General features: G+C 28.8%; 1 protein-coding gene across 1 annotated transcript in view; it reads right to left on the reverse strand.

The window, feature by feature from the left end:
* The window catches only part of LOC129972584 (allatotropins-like), a 57,347-nt gene extending 37,423 nt beyond the window's left edge, over positions 1 to 19,924 (reverse strand). Inside the window, exon 1 of the mRNA XM_056086776.1 lies at positions 19,810 to 19,924. The gene's annotated coding sequence lies outside the window, so the exon portion shown is untranslated. The remainder of the gene's footprint in view (positions 1 to 19,809) is intronic.
* Between the last annotated feature and the right edge of the window lie 471 nt (positions 19,925 to 20,395).

The following is a 20,395-nucleotide window of genomic DNA, read 5'->3' on the forward strand; positions in this document are numbered from 1 at the left end:
CAAAAAATATTTTAATAAGTAGACATAACTGAATAAAAAATGTTTATGGACAGATTAAATTTGGTATCAATCAAAAATTTCAATTTTAAAATAGTTCAAAAATTAGTGTTGTATAATTCCATTTTCCATAGTTACTGCAGGAAAAATCGTGAGAATTTATATTTCCACCGTCCAAAGTAAATATGTTTAAAATGTAGTAGATATAGATCAGACAATGTTTGTAGATCAGCAATACACATATATACACGCAGAGATTATTTTTACTTTCTCTTATACGTAGTATAGAGAAAGAAAAGTAATCGTCAAAAAATTGGAGATCGAGATTTGACGAATCTTCTTGTTTCAGACCTTCTTGAGTTCGAAAAACACATTTTTTTGGAAAACTTCCATCTGTCTGTCTGTGGTAAAAAATAACTTAAAAACCCTTTGAAGTAGACGAACATAATATTATAGTATACGGTCTTTACATCGAATGTGTAGATTTCTATCAAATTTTGAGCAAATTCAATTCAGAGAAAGTCTATCTGTCCGGCTGTTCAAACATAATTTAACCCTTTCTAGGGCCGTGGGAAGTATGCTTCCCACCAAATTTATCAATCTTTGTATGAAATTATGTAGGTTGGCATAAGTTCTGACAATTTTTTTAGTAAGTCAGAAACTTAGATGCTTCAGTTCTTTATCTCAGACAAAATGATGGGTCTTGATTTGTTACTTAATTATCAATGAACCAAATTAATTAATGAATCAAATTAAATTTATCTAATAAGCTAAATGATTCCCTTTTCTTATTATAATTTCAAGCCTAAAAATGTTTTAACATAATATGACTAGAAAAAAATGGCCTTTTAAATTGTTAACACGATAATTATAAAATGAAAAGAGTTGGATGGAGGAAATTCGGTACACGTATTTAACGTCTAGAGTGTAGACATCTAATATATTTTGAACCAAGTCCAAAAAGAGGTTGACGGTCTATCGGTCTGTAGGTTCAGAGACATATAAACGTGATAATTCAGAAATGCAATGCCTTAAATATATTAAATTTGGCATGAGATTTTGTGACTACAAATGCACTTTTGTGTCAATAATTTTTTAATCATTTGGGAAAAACGTGTCTAAAACTAAAAGTTGATTTTCGAATACTATTAAAGTGTGGCAGGAATTAAACGCCAAATAACTCGCCAAGATATCACGATAAAATCACACACAAAATGCTAAATTCACGTCGAAAGTTAATATTCAGTAACTTCTGTACATCAATGATATGCAAGCGGTCTCGAGTATAACATCTTTATTAGAGATTATTTGACAAAATTTCGGGAAGGTCACTTCCACTAGTTATTAACAGTAGTAATTTTATTCTTTTAGCTTTCACGAATTAAAAAGAAAATTATAATTAGTAACTAAATCGTTGATCTCTAATCGTATCTAAAATATCTTAAATCGTATCGTTCGATGTATCTGAACACGGATTGCTAACAATATGCAGTAATCTTATTGATGGAATAAAAAGAGATTTTTGACAGAAATAAAGTGCGTTAACTTTAATAAGTAAATTAATGTTCTTTCAAGCTTTTGGCTGACACCACTTTTATGACCAGATACGAAATCCTGAAAACTAACACTAAAGAATCTTATTGAAACAGGAATGGACGAAGGGCGCTTGACTCCACTTCATATGAAAAGGTCAATCATCTATAAAATCAGAGAATCGAATTGCCTTCGTTATGTGGACGTGTGATTTAATTGAAGACTGATTACAATTAGGAACTCCGGTCAAGACGAGGGGGTGTGCAAGACGACGTCGTTTGCGGCCTAATTGTGACCACCAATAATCCAGTCAATACGATTGACGGTAATGATGTCCTTGCAAATTCACACGCACATCCGTGCAATTTGCGCACCTTAATGAAGCCTTCCGTCTTATGGTCACTCTCCGCAGTTGGACACGGGTCTGCCACCTATTGCTTTTATCAATAAGCCCTTTTGATTAACAAGTCATGGGGGAATTGCACACTGCAGTAAAATATTATTTGATTGAACTGTCACTTACCTATATTCATATGTTTCAAAGTCTTTTACAAATCAAATTTATTCAGTATGTCCTGATAAAGGCTTCTTTACTATAATTCCCCCCCCCCTCCTCTATATCCTGACAGATTTTTTGTAGCACCTGTGTGTCGATAATTGACAATTTAACAAAGTCCGCCTCGTTTCCTTTATATTCAAAATCTGTTGCACTGTTGGTAAAAAAGTACGATTAATTTTCATCACCATTCATTCAATAGTACGTTTTTTTACCATTAATGGTCAAAAAGTACAATTCAATATCAACATCAATGAATGTGAATAAATATGAAAATGTGCTTATTTTTTCTTAATTATCTAATCTTACTTATCTCTTAAATAATCTTATTTTATTTATTTCTCTTAAATAACCTTATCATCTTCTCTTAAATAATTTTTATTTAAAATTTTATTTAAAAAAATTGTTTGCTGATTTTTTCTAAATAATCTTGCTTTAATTCTCTTAAATAATCTTATTTGCTTTAATTCTCTTAAATAATTTAATGCTCTTCTCTTAAATAATCTTGTTTAATAATCTTATATTCTTATCTTGTGTATCGTTAAATAATCATATTTGCTTATTTCTCTTAATAATCTTATCTTTTCTTTATTAAATTTTTCTTAATAATCCTGTCTTTTCATATCCTTCCTTATAAAAAAATATGTCTTTCTTTAAATAAAATTATGCTCTTTTCCTCAATAATAGCATGTTCTTCCCTTAAAAAGGTCTTAGTTGATTATCTTTTTTTGCTTTATTTGTCATTCTTTAAATAATGTTGCTTGTTTGTTTTTTCAGTTATCTTATCTTTCTCTAACACTATTATAAAATAAAAAGAATATTTATATGATCTCAATTTTAACAAATATATAATATTATAAACATCTAATTCTTTCTATGGTTTTTTGAAATACTCGTAATTGTCGTGGCCGAAAGACTTGATCAGATAATAATATATATAACTATAGATTAACTATTATTTGTAGCTTATATTGGCTGACTTGTTAAATTCACAAATGACATAATAATTTGAACCTAATAATAATTATAATAACATAAAAATGTGAGCTATTTAATTTGAACTATATCTACATATTTTTATTTCTCGTATGCTAAGTATACTAAGAGAAAACGTTGTAATCGACCAAAAAAATCGACACGGAGATTTCGACGAATCTCCAAGTTTCAGATCTCTCTAAACTCTAACTACTACATTTTTAGAAATATACCTTCTTATGAACACGATAACACAAAAATACTTTAATCTAGACTAATGAAATTTAGTATGCGATCTCTGAGATATACATACACAGGAAGTTAATCTTTCTCAATACAAGATAATACAGTGGCTGCAAAACGAAAAGAACTAGATGTATAACGCTGGTTTCGATTCAGTATTTAGAGTGTCGATTCGTGTCAATTTTTGAATCAAATTCGTCAAGGTGTGGACCATTTATCAGTCTGTATTTTCATAATTATATAAGTCTGATAACAATAGAGATAAATAAAGTTTGGTACGTGTTCGTTTTCTAAAACTATTGTTCTAGGTTAAATTTTAGCTTCAATAGAGTGAAAAAGGGCTTTTAAAATGCATATTCGATTTGCTTTATTCTATTAACTAGTATATAACTCTAAAGTGCAGAAATCTGAAAATAAAAATCTGAGCCCTACACCTTACCTCAAGATACCTAATTTTAAATGAGGGAAATAGAGATAACACCTTTATTAGGAAGAATGTTTAGGTCAGCTTACTACAGGTGATATCCATAAAAAACGAAGTACGATACTACTAGATAAACAGAGCATTAAAGGCCTAACACCCGTCTCTAATCCAGAATTTTCTGTGTATTTTTCTTTAAAAAAATATACTACATCACTTAATGTGAAACTTACTTCTTCTCTTCTGTTGCTTTCAAACGAACACAATGGAAATGATTTATACTAAGCTTTCAACAAGCCTGAATATAAAACTAAAAAAACAAAAAATTAATAAACCAGGTCACGTATGAGGAAAAGCAATCTTTCTAAAATCACAACAGAAGATTTAATTCGTCCCAGACGAATTGGGCGGGATTGAAATGGAAGCATTTTCCAAACAAAATGCTTTGGTTCAATTTTATTTTACAGTGGCATATCTTACACAATAGGAAAAGATATTTGAAATGTCTGAAGAAAAGAGCACTTTTAAAGATAGAAGTGACGCTATATATAATTCGTGCATGAAATTTCGATTCCCAAATTTGTCTCTATTTATTTTCACTTTCTCGTATACGTAAAATAATAGACAAAATATAGGAAACGTCAAAAAATTCGAACTCTAGATTTTAACAAATCTCCACTTCTTAGACCTCCCTGAGCTCGAAAAACTTTTTTTTTGGAAAATGTTCGTCTGTCTATCAGTGACAAAGATAACTCAAAAATGCTTTGATCTATATCAATTAAATTTGGTGTACAATCTTATCAAATTTGTAGATTTCTATCGAATTTCAAGTAAAATTCACTCAGAAGAAATATATCTGTCCAGCTGTTCAAGTACAAGTTAACACGATAATTACAAAACGAGGAGAGCTGGATGAATGAAATCTGGGAAACATATTTAACATCTATAGTGTAGACATCTGTCAAATGTTGAGTCATATCCAGCAAAGAGTTGACCACCTGGCAGTTTGTAGTTTCAGCAACATTTAAACGTGATTACTCAAAAACGAAACAACATAAAAATAGAAAATTTGTGTTTCGGTTTGTTGGGAAAAGCGAGTCTAAAACACAAATTGGATTTTCGTTTAATATTAACCGCATGCTAAAGAATAATCGCCAAAAAATTCTCCAAGTATGACACAATGGATTCAGAGGTTAATAAGGTTAGGTTCCAAAGGTTAATATTTCTTATCTTTCTAAAATATTATAATTAGTTAGAGAGTGGATTTTCATAAAAATGCATACTATTTGATTTGAATACATAAGTGCATACTATATGTAGGCTCTCGAAATCTATAAACTTATTTTAATTCGAATTCATGGATACAGCAAACTGAATTTTATGCAGAATATTTTTGCAGGTCTACTTTCTCCTCTACTCCAATAGAATTAATTATGTGTGTGCATCTATCGAAAGTTGATGGCATATTTTTACACATGTTTAGCATTTCAATTTTTTCTATATTAAATAGCTATTTATATTTAATTTTAATATTTTATTGCATTAGAATGATATTTTTTCTTATTTTGCTTTATTAACATATTTTTGTGAATACATAATTCTTCGACCAAAATATGAAAGACCAATATAATTCAATTTCACAGAACTATAAAATGAAGAAAGACGCACATTTAATAATAGCGTTCTCAGAATCACTGACTCACGAACGGTTCACTTTTCTCATCATCTTCAGTGACTTTCTCGCTGCTAAAGGAGAGAACTTTAAATTCATCTTATCAAATACTGAGCTAGGTATAATGAATTAAATATTTACTACAAGATGTGGCAGAAAATACCAGAACTCTCAGCAATTGTAGCAACATTTTCTTCAGATAGCAATTTCGTAGTAAAATTATTGTAATTTAAAGTAAGAGTTGCGTATGATATAATTAAAGTAAACATATGGTTTGATGTAGAAGTAAAAAAAAAGTTATAACCGTAATTATTTTTAATGTTAACTTTTGATGTGGTAACAAAAATTAAATAATGTAAACCTATTTATAATTCTTTAATATTTTATGTTTCTGAAATTAACAATAATTTAAAAATTTATATGACTGAAAACTAAATAATCACATAACTTCGCAAAAAGTCTTTAATTCCTACATCAGTAAACAATAACAACAAAAGCCATTCTTTAAAACTGTTAATTCAATTCTATAAAATAAGTTGTGTTTATCATTTGTTTGATAAACACTCTCTTCTTTTATTATTAATTTGTTATTCGCTTGATAATGAAATTTCTCTTCATTTATTATTAATTAGGGTTTTGATTATTTTCTCCAGACTTTTAGTCCTTGTATTATATCTGAAGAGTAAAAAAATTCAGAATAAAATGGAAAAATCTTCAATATAAAGTAAGAGGGAAAAAATATAACAAAAATTAAAATAACAGGAATAATGCATGGAAAGTTCTTTTTTTTTGTAAATTAATTAAAACAGCATAAATAAGTAAGAAATATATTAAACAATTTCGTATAGCAAAAACACCATTAGATTTTTTTAAACGCAATTTATTTTTGAAAATTAAATAGTTTAAAGTTGATAAACTATTTTAGTATTTAAATTCCAGATAAAAAATTGGTTCTATGAACTTATGTTTATTTAAAATATTCAAAATGCATTTCGTATGTCTTAATGCCCTTTACAAAGTGAAACGAAAGAAAATTATTATTGTTTGAAACTTTTGACTGATATTTATAAAATTTATGGAGAATATAATCCCCTTATTAAGGATAGTCATACAATCTTTTGATTACAAATGAGATTTAACAAAGGAATCATTTTAAAACTTTATAATTCTGCTGTTACTTTTCGATATATTTATTTCATATAAAAACGGATCTAATCTAAATGAGGATTGCTTTCTCGTAATGTCAATCATATAATTTATCTTTTATTTCGTTTGTGTTTAGGAAAAATATTCGACAGCTAAATAGAGTATTATTCTAACCAAATATTATTAGAATTAATGAGGAAAATAGTTTCCATTCCAGGTATTTTCATATGATTATTTTAAAAAGGTTGAATTCAACGACCTAATTGCGAAGAATATTTCTTGGCAAATGATATATTAGGTTTTTATTAGGTATTAAAATTTGTCAAGTATAGAGCATCTGTATTTCAGAAACACAAAAGTCTAGACACAATATTGAATTGAATTTTTCTGATGATGAATTTGGTCCATTTTGGGACTAGAACAAATATCATTTATAACAATAAAAATCATTTTAATCTATTAATTGAAATAACTTACAGTCGTTAAAATAGCTATTAGGAATTGCTGGAAAATGGCATTAATTTTTTTATTAGAATTATTGGAAAAAAACCCCAGATAAAATTGTAAATTCATTTTGCGAATCATATCATGAAGACTAGGCAGAAAGAAGTTTCAAAATCTGGCATGAAATTTTTTTGGTAAAAAAAGGATATTAATAAAATTAAAAAGAAAAAGAAAAACTAAAAATTTATATTTTATCTATAAATTTTAGAACCAGTTATGAATTATTATTATTAAACTTAATGAGGAAGCTTGAACATTTGAGAAGAAAATTTCGAGTAATCAAGTCCCCGCATAAAATGTTTAGTAAATATATTTTGGTTGTGAAATGTTTTAACGCATCTTGTGTGGGTATAAGATAAATTTTAAAATAATTTATAATGTGAAATTTTTGATGCAATTGTAGTCTTTAAAACTATTGAGACGTAGCAAATCTCTTAATAAGTTCTCCAAATTTTGGTATTCATCAAATTTTCCAACTTTTTAGCTCTTTACTTTCCCCAAGCAATTACTCGACAGACATTCCACAGTTTCACAAATTTAAAACAATAATTCTTTATTCGTTGTCGTACATTTTTTCCGAAATCTCAGAAAAACACCAGAATGTTGCCACATGATAAAAAAAAACCAAAATATACATATGAGAATGTTTGGGTAATATACCGTGGTGCATTTTCTAGTTTATCGACCAAATTTGAAATCAGTTTTAAATCGAAATTTCTATAATTTATAGTTAAAAATTTGCAAATGACAAAAAGAAACCTGATTCTGAATATATATTTAAAATAAAGATGTTTCTAAAAGTTTTAGTAGCACACAAACTTTTTTATTTCGGAAATGCTGCCATTAAAAAAATGTGTTTTATATTAAAAAAATAGTAAAAAAATATATTGCATGGAATCAAGATATTTGTTTTATGAATTTAAAATTATTATTAACTATAAATAACGATTTTTCAAGCAAATCTTACTATACTTGAAATATTCAGTTTTCATTTTGATTAATTACGAATAGTCATTTCTTATTTCCTTTCCTAAATCTAAGAAAGATTTAAAAATTGAAATCTCCCAGATTATTGAATGTGTTTTTAAAGTGAATAAAACTTATTTTTTGATCTATTGTTGAATCGTTGCTAGGTATAAATAATTATCATTTGTTTATGAACAAAATATTACGAAAAGAAAAACGCATATTGAGTTTTTAGATGGGTTAAAAATTAAAAAAACAAGCAAACAGACCTCGGAATTTCCTAGCCAAACAAGAAAGCTACTTCAAAATATGTTTTAACAATACTTGGTAAGTATTTCTAAAAACATATCTGTGATTGAGAACTTATCCTTTTAAATTAAACGTTTCTGATAAAAGAAGACATCTTCCAAGGAGGTTTCGAATGTCGTCTGTCGGTTTGTTGTTCAAGTTCGGAGGGCGCCCCTTAAAAGCACATAAACCGCCATTCCTGCGCGGCATTTAGATGGTTTGCTAGATAAGAAATAAATTGAATGGGAAAGCGGAGATGGACGCGAAACGGATTCATTTCAGAGAACTGAGGAGAGAAAGAGAGCGGCGTTCTCGAACTGAAAAACGATCGTTTGTCGTCAGCGGACATCCATGGAATACATATATATATCATTAATGACTCATAAAGTCATATTCGTTATTTTGCATTGAAATAAAAATAAAAATTTCATGAATAAAAGGACCACAATTAATTTATAAAAATAACTTTAAAACTAGCAGATTGTTTTTATCATTTTATCGTTATAAAATGCACATTTTGCAGAGTCAATTTTTTTTACTTTCTCGTATACGTAGTAATGAGAGCGTATAGAAATCGTCAAAAATTCAAAGTCGAGATTTTGACAGATCTCCTCGTTTTATACCACCCTGAGTACGAAAGACACAATTTTAGAAAATGTGTGTCTGCCTGTGCCAAAAATAACTCAAAAGCGCTTTGATCTAGATGGTTGAAATTTGGCATACGGTTTTTACACGAAATTTGCAGATTTCTCTCAAATTTTGAGCAAAATCTGTTCAGAGGAACTTTTTCGAATACCAGTTAACACAATAACTACAAAATTAAGAGAGCCAGATAGATAAGATTCCATACACAGATTTAACATGTATAGTGTAGACATCTGCCAAAGTTTGAGCCAAAACTAACAATGAGTTGATTGTTTGTCGGTCTATACTTTCAGAAACACGTAAACGCAATAGTACAAAAACACAATGTCTTAAATATACCAAATTTGGAATTGGATTTTGTCACTACAAACGCAGTTTAGTGTCAAATCTTTGCTTCAATCGATTGAGAAAAACGTTTCTAAAACACAAATTGGATTTTCGGATACTATTAACCGCATGCCCGAGATTAATCGCCAAACAACTCGACAAGAATGACATGATAGATTCAGCAAAAGTGCTAGATTCACGCCAAATGTAAGTATTTCGTAATTACTGTACGATAATGTCATGTAAGGCGGTCTCTGGCTTAAAAGTTTATTATATTGTGTATGAGAAATGTTTTGGGAAACCATTTCCACTGGATTTATTATGAAGGTAATCATCATACCTTGCTTATCTGCCCAAAAAATTTCACAAATCCTATAAAATATAAATTCTGTTTGAAAGTAATGAATAATTGTAAATTGTTTTCCAAGTTTCTTCATCTATTAAACCCTGCTATCATTAAATCTTTTTTTTTTTCAATTCATTTTTATTTTCTTTTTGAAAAGTATAACAGATTATAGATGCTCTAACTTGAAGAATGTTTCAGATTAGATACAATAATTATAATAAAAGTAAAAAATTTAAAAAAAATCTAATGATAATAAGAATGTATAGTACATACGCGTATTTGGGAAAATATAGCAATTTCAGAACGTATTTTTAATAGTAATATATCAAATATGAAATACTTCAAAAGAAAATTCTGAAAAATTTCTGAGCGCATTTCTTAAAAAGTTAATATATAGTTTTTTGAAATGCAAAGCAAAACAATTATAAATTAATTTTAATTATATAAAGGCTTAAGAATTTGAAATAAATGCTGTCTTTATAAGTGTAAAGGAAATCTGCTTAACATTTAACGCATCCTCTAACAATTTCTTTGAACCGTTTACATAAACACATCTAAAACCTTATTATTCTTTGACAAAGCGCCAAAAATATTTCTTGAAGAGCATCAGACCATTAAGAAATGTGTAAACATGGTATAGGACATCAGATGGTCAAAATATCTATTTCAACTGTCTTAATATTTCTTGTAGAAAGACACTGAGAACCCCACTATCTTTTAAAAGGAAGATGTCATTTTAGTATCTGAAATATTTACATAAACAAATAATTTCATCTGTGCTATGAAGCGGTCAGCCGCCGTATTGTTGTTCATGGATATATATCTTGGTAATGCATTTCCATTTGAAATCATCTTCCATCTCATTTTGGCGCAATTCCAGAGCATGGATTTCATTACAAATGACCTTGTCATGTCTGTGCTAACGACAACAGTAGCAGCGATGTTTTCTTCAATTATTATCATTTTACTGTTCAGATCACACTCCGCCAAACTGGCGACAAGCAGCAAAATATTTTCTTGATTCAAAATTAATATTTTCACACAGAAGTTGAAATATCCTAAGAAATAACTAATTAATCAATTAGTTTTTAAAAAATTAATTTTAAAAATGTTTCCTAAAAAGTGATTAATTTTTTTAAAGTTTTTAAAAATGTTGCCAAAAACTGTGTGTTCTATTGTCAGATTGTCAGAATTAGGATCCTTGGTATTTCATAATTTAATTCCGGCTTTTAGGGAAAATAAATTGGAACTCCTTGATTAGCAGTCACAATTCCGATTTTTAAAGATTAAACCAAAGATCCTATTAATGATTTTTTCCTCTTGTTTTTTTATATAGGGGATGGATAGAATTATTATGGACATAATTTCTTCTAAATCAAAATGCTCTAAGAGCATCTAAGGCATTTGATTGCATAATTATTGGCAAATTTTAATCTGTTCTATTTATTTAAACTTTTATTGTGAGTAAATATATATTGTAAAAAGTATTTACGAGTTTTATTTATTTATTGAAACACGTAAAGTGAAAATTAAACAAAACCCTTCTCTTGATTTATACCTAATAATATGATTTTCGTGTAATATAATTATCTGATTTTAGGCCTCAGAGAAATCGTGTAATATATAATTTACGGAAGAGAGAGAAATAACGCTTTCAATCAATCAAGTAGTATTGATAATGATCGCTGACCTAATAATCAGATTATTAAAATTTCTACGCTTCTACGCTCCTTTAGCTAGTCTATGTGTTCATCCAATATTTTTATTCTCTTTATATCATATCCTGAAGTCTGTTAAAAACCGATCAAAACTACTTACGGTATAAACAAGAACATTTAAACGGAGGCTGGTTTATGGCTCTTAGGGCATTATCGGTAAAGATCTGCAAAAATTTTCTCAAAGTTGTGTCACGATAATCAATGTAATAGATAGACTTTCTATAACGAATCTACCTAAAATGAGTTTTATATAGTTTGATTTTAGAGTGTGAGCAACCAACTCAGGTTTATTTTTTCAAACTAAAAAAATAAGTTTTTGTAGCTTTATTTTCTTTTAAGATGTTTTCATTCAACCGTCAATCTCCTATTGTCAACAACTCTTTTATTACTGTAACGTGGAAATCTCAACAAAGAGATTCTAACTCAGATATTGGCTCCGTCAACTGAGCGCAATTCAAAATGACGATACACTTTCTTCAGTAAATTCTGAACTAATCCCCGAAAAGAGAGCTCACAAAGTTAAAAAAAAAAATCGATAAATAAACATATTCCAGATAAAGAATGAAGGGGAAAATATTCATTCTGAGCTTTACACACAGTCCAATAGAAGCTGAATATTCTTAATTTCATTCATAACATTTTTACATTCTCGTGTAAGTATTAAGGAGAAAATATGGTAATCGGCAAAAAGTTCGAACTCGAGATTTTAACATATGTTTCTCCTCGTTTTAGACCCGCCTCAGTTCGAAACAGATTTTTGGAAAATGTTAGCTTGTCTGTTTATGACAAAGATAACCCAAAAACTCTTTGAGTAAATCAGTAGGAATTTGGTATACGATATTTACACCAAATCTGCAGATTTCTATCAATTGAGTAAAATCTATCCAGAGGAAGTCCGGCTGTTCAATAATAAGTTAACACAATAATTATGAAACGAAGAGAGTTAGACAGATAATATTCGGTACTCAGACTTATCATTTATAGTGTAAACAGCTGTCAAATTTTGAGTCAAATCCAATAAGGGGTTGACCGTCTGTCGTCTGTATTTTCAGAAACATGTAAATGTGATAAATAAAAAATGCAATGACTTAAATATATCAAATTTTATATTGTGACTACAAGTTCTGTGCCAAATTTCTGTTTTAATTGCTTGAAAAAATCGTGTCTAAAAGAAATTCGATTTTTGTATACTATTAACGCATGCCAGGGATTAATCGCAAAATAAGTCGCCAACGATGATACGATAGGTTCAGTAAAGTGTAAGATGTTCTTTGGTTCAGTAAAGCTGATTCAGTTTGTTGTTTGTTTGTTTCTTATGGCACTTGCCACTGACAAGCCCACTGTTATGAAGACAGCGATTTAAGCCTGAGGGGAACGTCTCTTATTTTTTATAGCAGCGCCAACTAGGGCCAAGAGTACGACTTTGCCACTCACGCATCACTCATTCGCTTGCACAACCCCTTTTTACAGGAGGGCACATTCACACATCTCACAGATAGAACAACAGAAGAACAACCATGCCCAAACCGGGACTCGAACCCGGGACGCCCAGATCACGGGGAAAACGCGCTCCCCCTATGCCAGGACGCCGGCGCTGATTCAGTTAGATGTAAGATGTTTCAGTGGGTTCAGCAAAGCTAAATTCACTTCAAAAGTGTATATCGTAACTATTGTACATATCAAATATTTCGTAACTATTGTACAACAAGGCCATGTAAGACGTTCTCTGGCAAGACAAGGTTATTATAGAGAATGCTAAACATTTGGGAGGGGGATCACTCCCATTGGTTCTTTGCAGATTTTAGCTATTTATTATCATAGTCGGTTATTTAAATTTTTACTATAAATTCGAATTAATACTCGCGGTCATGCTGATTTTCTGGAATTTCCTTTTATAGTATGTTTATAAGATTTAAAAAAAAATTGGAAAAGTATTTTACAAATATGAACGTTCTTGTTAGCAAATTTTATTACTTTTCAACGCATAATTTCTTTGTTTGGTTTTCTTTTCCCCATTCGGGATTGCTAATTTTTGAACTGATTTATTTTTTTCATAAAATTTTAGAGCAGTGGCCGCATCTATTTGGGTCGTAGAATTTTTTCTAAGATCAATAGAAATGTCTTATTTTATTGCTTTTAGCAGTTCAATCGGATTTTTTTCTTTTTTGCATTTCAAAATCTTTAAAATAATAATAGGTAATATTTATTACGGTACCGAATGGCATTCGCAGTTAGTTGTGAAGTCACGAGATGTATAGCGTATGACGCATTTGTGCTTAAAGCATTGTGTTACAGAACTCAGAGAATTTTATGTACTTGAAGTCATAGTATGCCCACATTTTTATGGTCCACATTTTTATGCCCACATTTTTACCCACATTTTAGCTGATTAACTAAAAGTATTTGAATAATGACTTTCAGTTTTTATGGTCAAGTTACATTTACTATTAAGCCATTGACTTTTAAGTATACTAAAAAGATTTTATAGAGATATTATAAGAAGAAGAAAATTAACTTGTTAATTTTGTGAAACTTCTGATTTATTATGTTCTAATTATGAATTTCGGTAAACGTTTTACTTAATTCGCTTTACAACATTGTCCATGCTTGTTTAATGGCCTTAAAAATGCGATTTGGTGATAAATTTTGGAGCAAATGAGGCTATTGAAGCCATCGGATGGCAAATCGTCTCCACGTTTAATCTCTCAATTGTATCATATTTAAAACATCTTCATGAAACCTCCTCTTGCTTAATTCTTTACAATGAACTCAAACTGCAATAACATTTGCATAGTAATAGCTAACTTACAATCTTTTTGTTTGTTTATTTTTCAAATGTTGTCACTTTGGGCTTTGGTAATAATGGAAAAAGTAAAATGAAAATTTCTGAGTTATTGAGCAACTTGGTACATTGGTAATAGAAAGTATCAGAGTCAGAGGGTCATAGAATTTTCTATTTTTTTGATAAATTATAAATCTGTCGAAATTAAGTTCTTTAAACGCTGGCAACCGAAAATTTAGAAATGTGTCTGTTGTTTTAGGTTCGTACTCAGCATCTAATGTCACAAAACAGAATCGATTCCTCTCTAAAACAAAATTACAATTTAATTAAAATCTTCAGAATTGTTGAATTCTTTTTTGAAAATGATATCTTGAAAAAGAAAACTAGATTTCACAAACTAATAATTTCTTATTTTCAAGTAACGTGCTTAGATACTGGATATATCCGATGTGCTTGTTTTAAGTTCGAATTTGTATTCTTCAATATCTCATCACAGTTCTAATTATTAAAGAAACGAAAATATATTAAGAAACTTGAAATATAAAATTTTATCAAATAGAAAATTTGCATATCAGCATAATCGATACATTTCATAAATTACAAGTCAACGTAAGAATTACTACTTTTCATTCAAAATTAAAAATGAAAGCCATTTATGGTGCTAAACCTTTGTTAACCATATTAATAATTTGTTAACAGTTATGCACTGCAGAAATTTAATGCATATATTTAATATATTTATTGTACAATACTAAGGATGGCTGAATATAATAGCATAAATGATGGAACAATCAAAGTCTTTTTTTTCTCTCTTATTTTCATTATATATTTCACTACAGAATATTGCACTTTAAAAGAATTTCAATTAGTAAAATAATAATTAAAATATTTGCAATAAAGGATAAAGCGTAAATATAGATTAGATTTTTCCGCACTACCACAGCTTTATACATTTCGAGAAATGTATCAAACAACCAGTTTTAGAAAATTTTAAACAATTAATAATTTAGATAGAATCAGAATTCTTAAAAATGTGGCTTATCAAAATAATAATAGGGGGAAACTCTCTGATTTTATTCTGCTGAATTTTATATTACTATGGCACAAAGGAGATGAGTATTAAAGGAAATTATGATTCAAAATTCTTTAACGTATTAATAAATCTATTCAACTTGAACGTTGTATAATTCTATCGTATGTTGTCTATCAAAAGCAGAAATCCGTATATCGGTCTCACCACAGGAACTCATTACCATAGAATAATTAGCACCTCTATATTTAATGATATTAAAGTTAATACAACTATGGATATCTATAATATAATTTCTCATCTACATTTACCTAGTAGTATATTTATTTATATGCTAAAATTTATATGCATAAAATTTGCAAAATAAAGCTGGCATCATAAATATAATATTTTTTTAATATGATATACTGCTAAACTGACATATCTGAACAACCAGCCGTGCTGGCTAAAGGAAGGAAGGTTTTGGAAATAAGTAAACAAAATAACTATATGATTTGTTGAATAACCTTTAATCTTTAAATATTTAAATAATGATAAAAGAGATAGAAACATATTTTGTTTTCTTTTATTTCAAGCATAGTAGTAGATGGACACTATGCATAACAAAAATTAAAAAACACATTTTTTGACATACTAATTTCTAAAAAATGTTTAGCTACTAAATTTTTATTTATAATTTATCATTTATTGATAAGCAAATAGCCAAACAATTTCAGACAGTGAATTTAAATTCAAGACAAATCCGGAACTCTCTTTCATTTCAAATAATCTAACACACCATTACTAAAAAATGAACCTTTAACATTAAGTTGATATATGCTGATTGAATTATGATGTGAACTTGCTAATTGGTTTGATATTCATCATGTGATAAAATATTTGTTCATACTGAAAATTTGTAGAAAAAAAATTGTATTATTTTATTTTGCACTATATGAAAACACTATTGTAAAAATTATAAGTAAGGTATATGAGCTTTAAAATCCTTATTTTATTTTGTATACATATGGTATACTTAATTAAATTCTTTCGAACTAAAGAAAATTAAATAAAATTTATATGTATTGAAGATTTTAACGGGTTGTAGAATGAACATTATCTTGAATACTTAAGGTCGCAATTTACAGTGTTATTTAAAAGGATGAAACATCTATAACATTATGAACATAATTCTATACTGAAGAGCAAGAAGTTCTCTGAAAAATTGCTTAATTAAATATTGTCTTCCCAATATTTAATTATATTTTATCAATATTTAATTTATTATTTATCAAGCAAGATGTTCTCTGAAAATTTGCTTAATTAAATATTGGCTTCCCAATATTTAATTATATTTTATCAATATTTAATTTATTATTTATCAAGCAAGAAGTTCTCTGAAAAATTGCTTAATTAAATATTGGCTTCCCAATATTTAATTATATTTTATCAATATTTAATTTATTATTTATCAAGCAAGATGTTCTCTGAAAATTTGCTTAATTAAATATTGGCTTCCCAATATTTAATTATATTTTATCAATATTTAATTTAATATTTATCAAGCAAGAAGTTCTCTGAAAAATTGCTTAATTAAATATTGGCTTCCCAATATTTAATTATATTTTATCAAAAGATAGTTAAGAAAAAAGACAATTTAATTGTGTTCTTCATTACTTCATTGATACATTTTCATTTGTTATTAAGAAAGTATAATTTTTAATGAATATTTATACAATGATAATTTGAATCTGTTGGCTTATATTTATATATTTAAAATTATTATTAGACGTGATCTATTTGGTTAGCTAAATGGTTAAAATTATTTTTTCATCTCTAAAAACCATCATTCCTATTATATATTTTCTCGGTTTTGCGATTTTTTTCTACCCGGTAAATTATTTCAAATAGCAATATTCTAATCATAAAATCAAATGATGTAATGTTAGTTATAACTTAAAAATTGCTGTTTTTATTACATTTATCACGCATTCATTAGAATATAAAAGTAGAATGCATTTAAAATTGTCTAATTATATACTAAATATTTCAAATCGAATCTGATAACGGAATGGGGTGATAGAATACTAACAACGACAAACTATTATAGCAAATTTCATAAATTTCTCATTACAAAAAATTTACTCTCATAAAGCATACCATATTTTTCTTTTGAGTAAGAATTCGCTAATATATCAAATATTCAATAAAATATTTTATAACAACAGCACAGTAACATATTATCATTCAATGTAAAATAGGCTATATGACCAGTAATATGACTTTTTTAAAACCATATTATGATTATGAGACACCACTCTGTTTGGATAATGGCAAAACCTCAAATTTGCAAATTTGTATGACAATGTTTGGCAATGATGCGAGAATATTATATAATTAAAGTATAATCGATAGATGAACGTTATGAACTGATAGATGAACGATGTTATACTGTAAAACTTGTAACTATTGAAAATGTTCAAATTCCTTAAATTATTCTCTCCAAACAGAAGTTTAGAATATTTTAAAATTAATATTATTAAGAAAATATTTGAGACATGTATGATAGCGATTAAGGAAAGAGTAAAAGGAGGCATTTGCCAATTTAAACAAAGTTCTCGATTCTCAGATTTCAAAACCCATTAAAACACTTTATGTGCTTGAACTCTTTAAAAAAAATTTAATAGTAGGTGAAATAATACAATATATATTTTGTAGGTTTATAATAACTCATATTTTCTATATCATTAGAAATGACACATACATATAGAGTTCGTTGTAGTGGCCGTTATATGGAAAGAGATATTAGTTCAACCAATAGAGATTCGACGGAGATGCAGCTTTAATATCTTTGAATTAATATTCGTTGCATAATTTTGAGTGCCATCTACAGGAAATATATCCTAACCCTACAAAATTAATTGCTATCAACCCATATCTGTTCTACATTGACGTAGTAGATCTTTGTAATGCACGTCGCTGTCTTAAATTGAAAAATAGTTACCATACGAGTCTATTTCAAGCTGCTCCGCTATTAACTAGTTTTTCTTTGAATTATATACTTTTAAACGACATCAGATTATTATTCGGTTCAAATTACAACTGATAACAAGAAGCAAAAATTATGATACTTGCTCCTAGACAAGTTATTTTTATAAAGCTGTTTCCATTTAAAATCGTGAGCAATTGCGATGCTATTATAACACGGTAATATGGCCTTCGTTAATCACATGCCATCAATAAGCAAATTGATATTAAACTAATAGCAGGCTTTTATTGCAAAACTAAACGAAATAACCCCTGATTTTGAATCGTTTGATTAAATGGTTAACCGCTTGGGTAAAAGAGTAGAATCAGTGGCATAAAGAAAAGAAGTACTCGAGACATAATATGATTTTTCACTTCATTTTCACTGCAGTGATTTAGGGAGTTTAACTACTGCATCTACTGTGTTATTAGGGAGACGCGGATCCAATTTTTAATTTTTTTTCGTCCCCTGAGCATATTTCGTTAAAAAAAAATAAGTACAAATTCGATGATATTTTGTCGCCGTATAGTGGTATATTACAATGGCACTCAGAACATTTATGTTTCTTTACCTATCTGTCGCTATTTAATTGTGTTGAATGCACATACGTAAGATGTGCATTAAACCCAACTCTCACGATGTTATATCAGCGTGCGCAAAGTACTGAAATATTATTACAAGTTATGATTGATGTAAGTATTTTTAAAATTGAAGAAACTCTAAAACGATTGAGCAATAGTTTAGATAAATAATAGCAAATCTGTTTTTAGTAGCCAGAAAACAACACTTATAGTCTGGTTCTTTTAAAATTAAGAATGGCAACAAGTACAATCATTATGAGTTAATTTTAAAAAAATAACGAATAGTTCAAAAACAATGAAATGAATCTAAAATAAATGCTTTAAGAATAAAAATCAGCACTTTTTATAAACACTTAATAACTTTTAACAGTAGTTGCCATAATATATTAAAAAATATTTTACAGTTGATAGCGAGTTGATGAAGTAGTGATTTCATAGTCACACTTATTAAACTGCTAAAAGTAGAAAAACGCTTAAATCTCACCAATACCGCCGTAAAATTATATTTAATGCTTTATTATATGAAATTTATATAGTGCGATAATGATATTTATTGGTTTATATACTCATTTTGAAAAGAACAAATGTAGTTTTTATGTTCTTACATATGTAAAAAACAAATATTCTTTCAAAGTAAAATGACTTTAAGATAATTTTATTTCAGATTATATTTTTGGATAAAAACTGATGAAGATTATCGTTCTAAAATAGCGATACTCTAATTTTCCCTGGAGAGTTATATATAACAATATCATGTGATTAAAATACCAGGAAGTCTCTAGCGTCCGGTCATACTAAGATTAAATCAAATAACATTATTTGTTTGGAAAAATCATACTGGTTTTGAACGATACTTCAAACGGAAAAAATTTGTATTTGATGGTAATTAAAAAAAAACCAATATTCTACATAGAATAAAAGTTTTTAAAGTGTCATATGAAATGCTTGTTGGCCTATTGGTTAAATTGATTTTTCACATTCGAGATAGATGAAAATCAGTAAAACTATATGCTTTTCCTAACTATAGTTGTAAAGAACGAAGAGAATAATCGGAAGAAAGAGATGCACTCACTTTTCTCAAAATTAGCGAAGAAGTGGCCGAAGTTGGCTCGAAAGAGATGATCGTCTGGAAGCGAGAGGGAGGTCCGACCACGGGAAAACTCAAACTTTTTCGGAGAGAGATTGGCATCGCGCCCTGGCTTTATATGAAGCGGGCCGCCCGGTATCCTATCCAATGGGCGTCGGACAGGGCAAAAGCGCATGCGTAGCCCTCCTCAAAGTTTGCCTCCCTGCGGGGGCGGAAGGTGGGGCGTCCCGACAAACTTTGTGCACTAGGAGAAGGAGGGGTCTTTCTTAGTTGTCGTTTTATTACAACGATTGTTCTTTTTTCTTTCCATTCCATCTTTTTTGGTGTCGTTTCAAAAAGCAATTTAGGAAGGGAAGTTCAGTGATTGAGTTCTTGGAATGATGTTTGGACACTTATTTTTTTGAGGGGGAGGACCACCCTGTTGCTATTTTTGGGCCCTGCTAGAAACGGTTGAGTGCACGTGGATTGCAATATACATTTAGATGGGGAGAGGGGTTTGAGATATGTGGGCTGAAACGAAATGTATTTGCTAGAGAAGAGTGAGTTATTGAATTTTAAATAATGAATAGAT

The sequence above is a fragment of the Argiope bruennichi genome, chromosome 6 (genome assembly GCF_947563725.1).
Source record: "Argiope bruennichi chromosome 6, qqArgBrue1.1, whole genome shotgun sequence".
In the NCBI taxonomy this organism is placed as follows: Eukaryota; Metazoa; Arthropoda; class Arachnida; order Araneae; family Araneidae; genus Argiope; species Argiope bruennichi.